The sequence below is a fragment of the Oreochromis niloticus genome, linkage group LG10 (assembly GCF_001858045.2).
Source record: "Oreochromis niloticus isolate F11D_XX linkage group LG10, O_niloticus_UMD_NMBU, whole genome shotgun sequence".
In the NCBI taxonomy this organism is placed as follows: domain Eukaryota; kingdom Metazoa; phylum Chordata; class Actinopteri; order Cichliformes; family Cichlidae; genus Oreochromis; species Oreochromis niloticus.
In genome coordinates, this window is record NC_031975.2 from 10,300,604 (window position 1) to 10,307,583 (window position 6,980).

General features: G+C 37.9%; 1 pseudogene; it reads left to right on the forward strand.

Moving 5' to 3' along the window:
- Positions 1-4,287, forward strand: part of LOC109203825 (transcription initiation factor TFIID subunit 6-like) — a 9,550-nt pseudogene extending 5,263 nt beyond the window's left edge.
- Positions 4,288-6,980: the final 2,693 nt, after the last annotated feature.

Sequence of the window (6,980 nt, forward strand, 5' to 3'; positions counted from 1 at the left end):
TTTCTGTCCAAAACTGACAGCGGTGGATGGAGCAGCTACAAAGTTCTTTTCCTTCATGTTGGAGCTTGTTGATCAGGTGGTTTGATGAAGGACTAAAGCTAGCCTTTTCCCAGTAAAGCTTTTAATGGGGATCACAGGAACAAGCGCTGCTGTTTTGGATGCCTAGAAAATCTAATGGCGCAGCCTCTGTGCGCTTTGTGTGTGTGTTTGTGGACAGACTCTGGCCCCACATTAAACTACTTACATGGTGATAGTTGAGTCCTACAGAGTCATGGATTTCTAGAAGCAACAAAACAAAAAATTACATCTGGGATTTTTTTTCTAATGTAGTTGTTTCTGTTACTTATTTTAAAATGGGTTGAGGAATAACATTATTTTGATTTTAATGAACATATTATAAAATAGAAAAGTAAGGACTCCTTGATGCTGAGAGGAAAGTGCAGTCTAAATTTGTCATATTATCAAAAAGTTATTCCAGGCCAGTTTGTCACTTGACTTTTGTTTTTAAAAATGTTTCAAAATATTTCACACAGGAAGCCTTACAGAGTATTGCTACTGATCCTGGACTTTATCAGATGCTTCCAAGATTCAGCACATTTATTTCTGAAGGCGTAAGCATATTATCAACATCTTCTCTTCTTAAAAATTTCTTAAACCTCACAAAAAATCCCTGAGAATATTTGTGTTCAAAGTGCTGACCTTAGGCTCTCTTCAAAGGTGCGTGTAAACGTGGTGCAAAACAACTTGGCTCTTCTGATTTATCTGATGCGGATGGTCAAAGCTCTGATGGATAACCCCACCCTGTATCTGGAAAAATACGTAAGTGATGGAAACACACACAATGTTGTATTATTTTATGAAGCATGTAACCCAAAACATACTTTCAATGTGATATTCTAATTAAATCCCCCCCCCTTTTTTTTTTTATCTCTGCATCTACAGCTTCATGAGCTCATCCCGGCTGTGGTCACCTGTATTGTGAGTAAGCAGCTGTGTTTGCGACCGGATGTTGACAACCACTGGGCTTTACGGGACTTTGCTGCTCGTCTTATGGCCCAAAGTTGTAAAACCTTCAGTACAACAACCAACAACATTCAGTCTCGTATTACCAAGACTTTTACCAAGGTGAATTTTTTCTTTCTTTCTTTCTTTCTTTCTTTAAATAAACATGTTGTTCCCATATTGAAGATGTTTTGATGTTGTGTACATACAGGAAAAACCTGCTGCCGTGGTTCATGTTCTTACATGGATCATGGTGGTGTGGTAGTGAAGTGCACAGAGCAGTCCTATCTTGCAACAATTCAAAGACATGCATGGGTTTGGGTGATTGGCAGTAAAAAAAAAATGGCTATAGATGTGAATGGGTGTCTATTGCTCTGTTATCCTTGCGATAGACTTGTGACCTGTCCAAATGAACACCAGCTTTTATCTTATGATGGCTGGAATAGACTATAATTTGTTTAACCCTCTATCACCCAAGTATAAACAGCTGTCTGGATTTATTTAATCATTTTGGCTGTAATATTTGAAAAATTACAAATTAATTCTCTTCTTCAGCAGCCATTCCATTTATCTCTGTTCTTTTTCTCTTTCATTTCCCCAATGATACTGTAAGTGCACAGGTGTGTATAGGCGGTGCTAATAAAACTAAATAGCTTCACGTTTTCTCATAATCTAAATGATGATGTTGTAAAAGTGCAGGCATACATCAAGCTATGTTGTACAAGTATGTCTTAAGATTATTAATAAAGATCAATAACCTAATGTTCATTAAAGTAGAAGTAAGTACTAATTTCCAGTTTATTAAAAAGTCTCCTCTCTAGTTTATTTTCTTTCCTTAACATGTTTTGAGGGTGTATTACCTGTTTGCTCTTTAGTCTGATTAAATCTTACTGGCCCTGTTTTGTGAGCTTTGTGTAGGCAGGTTGAACTTGGTAATCTCCTGCTTTTGAGGGGAAAACAAGATGACTGGAGCGTGCTGAAGCTCTTCTTTGTGCTTGCATTTTTACATAGGTTTATTATCTAATTAACTGTTACTAAGTCTCACTAGTAGCGTTTACCTCACAGATACATCCAGTAGTCCAGGACACAATAGTTGAATATTCTCATGTGATTCACAGTGAGGCTTTGTAGCTTTTTTGGCCTGATTTCAGAACAGGCAACCAAACACTAAGTAAACACAGCAAAACACATTAATTTACTTTTTTCTTCTTCTTCCAGAGTTGGCTGGATGATAAAACACAGTGGACGACACGGTACGGCTGCATCGCTGGGCTTGCGGAACTGGATCAATGTGAGTGGGGTTTGTTTCTCTGCTTCTTCTGTTCTTTCTCTTGCAGTGAAACCAACCTGCTGTTTTTATCTTTTATCCTCTGTAGGTGATAAAGACATTGATAATTCCTCGGCTTGCTGTAGAGGGTGCTCGCATCAAAGCAGTGATGGAAGGACCAGTGGTCTCTAATATTGATAAGATAGGAGCTGAACATGTTCAAAGCCTCCTACTGGTAATATATGAACTTTTCTGAGTCTCATACATTACAGTTTGTAAACTAGAGCAGTCCAAACCCATAAACCCTGAGATTGTTATTAAAGTGTTTGTTTTGTTTTTTCTTCTCCTTTTACAAAGAAACATTGTGCCAGTGTTATTGCCAAGTTACGACCTCAGCCTGACAACGTGGACCAGTATCGCACAGACTATGGTTATCTCGGACCCATGCTTGCTCCCATGTAATGAAGGCCAGGACTCAAGCAGCACTGCAAGCTCAGCAAGTCAACAGAACCACATTAACAATCACTCAGGTATAACTTACACCCAGTTATCACCCAAGTATCCTATGCCATACCATAATTTATTTATATAGCACTTATAAAGCAAGAGCTGCTCAGCTGACTGGAGTGAATGAGGGGGACATAGGGCTTCAGCAGATCAGACAAATATACAGGCACCAGACCATTTAAGGATTTAAAAACCAGTAAAAGGATTTTAAAGTAGATCCTAAATTCAATTCGAAGCCAGTGTAAGGAGGCCAGAACCGGAGTAATATGCTCAAATCTTCTTTTACCAGTTAAAAACCGTGCGGCAGCATTTTGCACCAGTTGCAGGCGTCACAGAATGCCCTGGCCAGCCCCTATTAAAAGGGAGTTGCAGTAAACCGTGCATGAGGTTATAAAAGTTTCTAAGTCATGCATGCTTAAGTTTTGACAGGTTTCTGAGGTGATAGAATGAAGATTTTCATCATTCCATTTACGTGGCTCTTAAAATATAATGAATGTATATTAAAAAAACCTTATCTGTAATAAGAGAATTCAGAATTAAAATGGCAACATTATTACAAGTGCCTTTGGTAAATATTAGTAACTAGTATGTTTGCCTGTGTTTAATAATAAGCAATGACACTTTCTTGCAGCCGCGTCCCACCCTTTCAGTCTCGCAAAGCGGGCTAAGTGGGTCATCAGGTCCTCGCACTCCCAGCATCATTAAGGTCCCAAGCTCCCTCACACTGATGTCGCCACGACCTGGTACTCCATCACAGCCATCTCCCCCAGCTACTAAGTACATTGTTATGGCAACCAGTGCAGGAGCCGCATCAACTCAGCAGGTGATTTATTTTTACCACCACTCCAGGAAATCTGTATAAACTGTCTTTGTGGAAAGGCATGAAGCCTTTCTCATATACTTGGCCTTCATATTGTCATTTTTTAAGCAGCCACAATAATGTATGATAATGTGCCAGATTTGACATTTTATAAATGCTTAGTGTTACAAAATGGAAATGCAGCGACAAAACTCACTGAATAAAGATTGCTGTCAATGATTGTCGATGTCATTTCTCTCTAAAATCTACAACTGCTTGCGTGTGTTTTTGTCTCTCTTCAGGTCATAACTCTCAGCTCTTCACAGTCAGCTTCACCAGTAACTAGTACTGTTCCCAGTGCTACATCTACCTTGCAGCCTTTGGTAAAACTGGAGTCTGGCAGTGGAGCTGGACTCACAGCTTCACGACCTCTGCAGAAGTACATAGTCGTGTCTCTGCCCTCATCTGCCTCTTCATCTTTGGAGACTAAGAGCTCTGTGCTACCCACCTCAATTTCCTCAAGTTCACTAGATGGAGGGATGAAGCTGGAGCGGTCCGAGTCTCCTGGAGCAAGCACACAGTCGCCACACTGAGACTTGTATGAGTAGTGGAGATTCCTATCATGTTGGAGCAGCTGAGCACATAAGGAGATTTGTTTGGGCTGAACTTAATGGGGCAACCTCTGAGGTGGTATGAAGGGGCAATATCTGAACTCTTGACTGATGAAGAGCAAATGTGACCAGACGTAAATATGTTGATGCCCAATGAAAACCGATCAATCTGTGACATCTTCACTGTTTCAGCTTATTTTCAAATTGATTTCATGTTTCTTTTTACCCTAAAATAAATGATTTTTATGAAATCTTTCAACTGTATGTGATTTTTACATTTCTGTTGTCATTTTAAAAAACTGACTCTTTGGTATTGTCTTTTTTGGCATAGGTGGCTCTCAGAGTTTGTAAATTACTACCAACATTCAATATCTGAGGTTGCAAAGCAATCCACACGGGCATCAAGTCAGTGCAATAAATGAAAACAGTGCAGTACAGTGAGGACAAACAACACAAATGCTACAATAGAGGGATTCTGCTCTAGTCATATAAAGCTTAGCTGGTCATTTTAATTACAGCTTGACAATTTTTTTTGTACTCTTTATATTTTCAGATGAAATTTAAATATATAACTAAACGTGGATTACATTTGAGGATGTATGAATTTGTATAAATCAAGTTTGCTGCTATGTTATTGTGTGTAAATGGGTCTAATGTGTAATGAAAGGCAGCTTTAAGCCCAAAGGTTATAAAATAACCTGCAAAAAAAGACAGTCTCAACAAAACTTAGTTTAACTCCAAAGTACCAATAAAAAAAAAAAGATCCAATCCTGCATTTGAAATGTTGAGTGAAAGTTCACAGAATGCAGGACAATTTCTGTCAGCAAGTGAAAACTGCAGAATAATGCCTTTTGTTTTATATACTGTAATATTTATAGAGATGACATATAGTGTTACTTTGTAGTAAATATGAATTTTAAAGGCTTTTCCTTGCTTAAGTCAATAAAGAAAAATAGAGGCCACAACTGCGTTGTTTTACATTTGTTAGACCTTTGAAAGTACAAACAGTGAAAGAAGTACAATTCTTTTGCAGCTGTTAAAGTTTTCAAATACAGTGAAAATGAAACATAGAGACAATCCACCTCCAAAGTAAAAGCTGCACCTATTGGAATTCTTTCAGCAAAATTAAGAGCTGAACCACATACACAAGCAAATAGTTTAAATACTGGACACTTTTCATATCTTTCTATTACTTTCACACAGCTAGTCTCCTGTGGTGTGTGTTGAGGGTTGTGATTCACGTGTACATATACATAATCTTTTTTGTTTGTTTTGGGGGTTTTTTTTAAATGTTTTTGACTAAGCTCACTTGTCACTTTGGGTGACTATTATCACAGTAGGAGAAAAATTTCAATATTTAAATTTCTTGAAGCTTTTGACTATACCATAAATAAAATAAGAACGTTAACATTTGTCTTCATCTTGAGTTTAGTTGGAAAGCCATGTATGGCTGAATGGTTGTAGTTATCCATGGGTTATTCTTAACCTTTTTGTGGAGCCTTTAAAGGGGGCTCACTCCCATTAGCTGTTTTCACAAACTTTTAATTTCAGGGTTTTTTGTTTGTTTGTTTGTTTGTTTTTTAGGGCCCCATAAAGCCTGTTGTGTTCTGACTTGTCATATAAATTGACAGGTTAAAAATCCAATATCTGTCAACTAAAGAACAAGAAAAACCAGTAGTTTAAAAAGTCAAAATATTTTTCACATAAACTTTTTAATCATCATGTCATGCCTGTGGGAGTTACCTGGAAAAAATGCAAAGACTGACTTAAAATTAGAGGAAGGCATGTTGTCCAACATCGGTCTAAGGTGTGAGTGAACCAGTTTTTTTTGGTTGTCACTATGCAGTTTAATAATTCTTACGCAAACTAATAAGAACATATCTGATAAAAATATGACACTGTAAATGATCCTTAGTTTGTAATTTTTGAACATATGTGGTATTTTAGCATCAGACACTTAATTTTCTGTTTTCTGATGAAGATTTTCTGCATTCATTTATGCAGATGATGTCTTTTATTTAACGAAAACACAAATCAGACACCAGCTCACAACATTAAACATGATTATTGTGATAGCAATTGGGTGTGATCCAGTGATGGATTTATGATTAGCTAACAATGAGGATGGCAGGGATTTTTTTTTTCTTTTACTTTAGCAAAGCAATAAAACAATGAAAAGACCTCAGGAGACATAAAACTGTTTTACTGGCAAAATATCAAAAGTAAAACTAATAATTTTGCTGATTTTCTCTATCTGTGCAATATGGATTAACGTTACTGCTGAAGATGTGAGGACATCAGGGCCCTGTTTCAGAAAGCCGGTTTAGTGCAAACTCTGAGTAAGTATACCCTGAGTTAACGAAAACTCTGGGTTTTCGGTTTCACAAAGCGAGTTTAGATTAATTCTGAGTGAGTTACTATGACGACACACTCCGTGAAGCTAACCTGCCCCTAGCAGGTTACTTCAACTAACCCTGACCTTCTCCGCCTCTTTGTCGGAAATCTGACTGTAGGAAGTGTCAGACATGGCGTGCCCCTTCCTTGAAGAGCCAGTAGATGTTGAAGCCCAAATTCTCCGCAGAGCTCTCCGCCGGGAGAGAGTGATTAGAGCGTGTTTGGACATTTTATCATTTCCTGATGATTTTCTGTGTGAACGTTACCGTTTTTCGGCACAATCTATAATTTATTTGAATAACATCCTCAGGCCTTATATTGCTCATGTGAGACATGCGCGGACATTCTCTCAGTTCTGTACATATTATTTGTATTGCACTTCGTTTTTTTGCAAACGGGA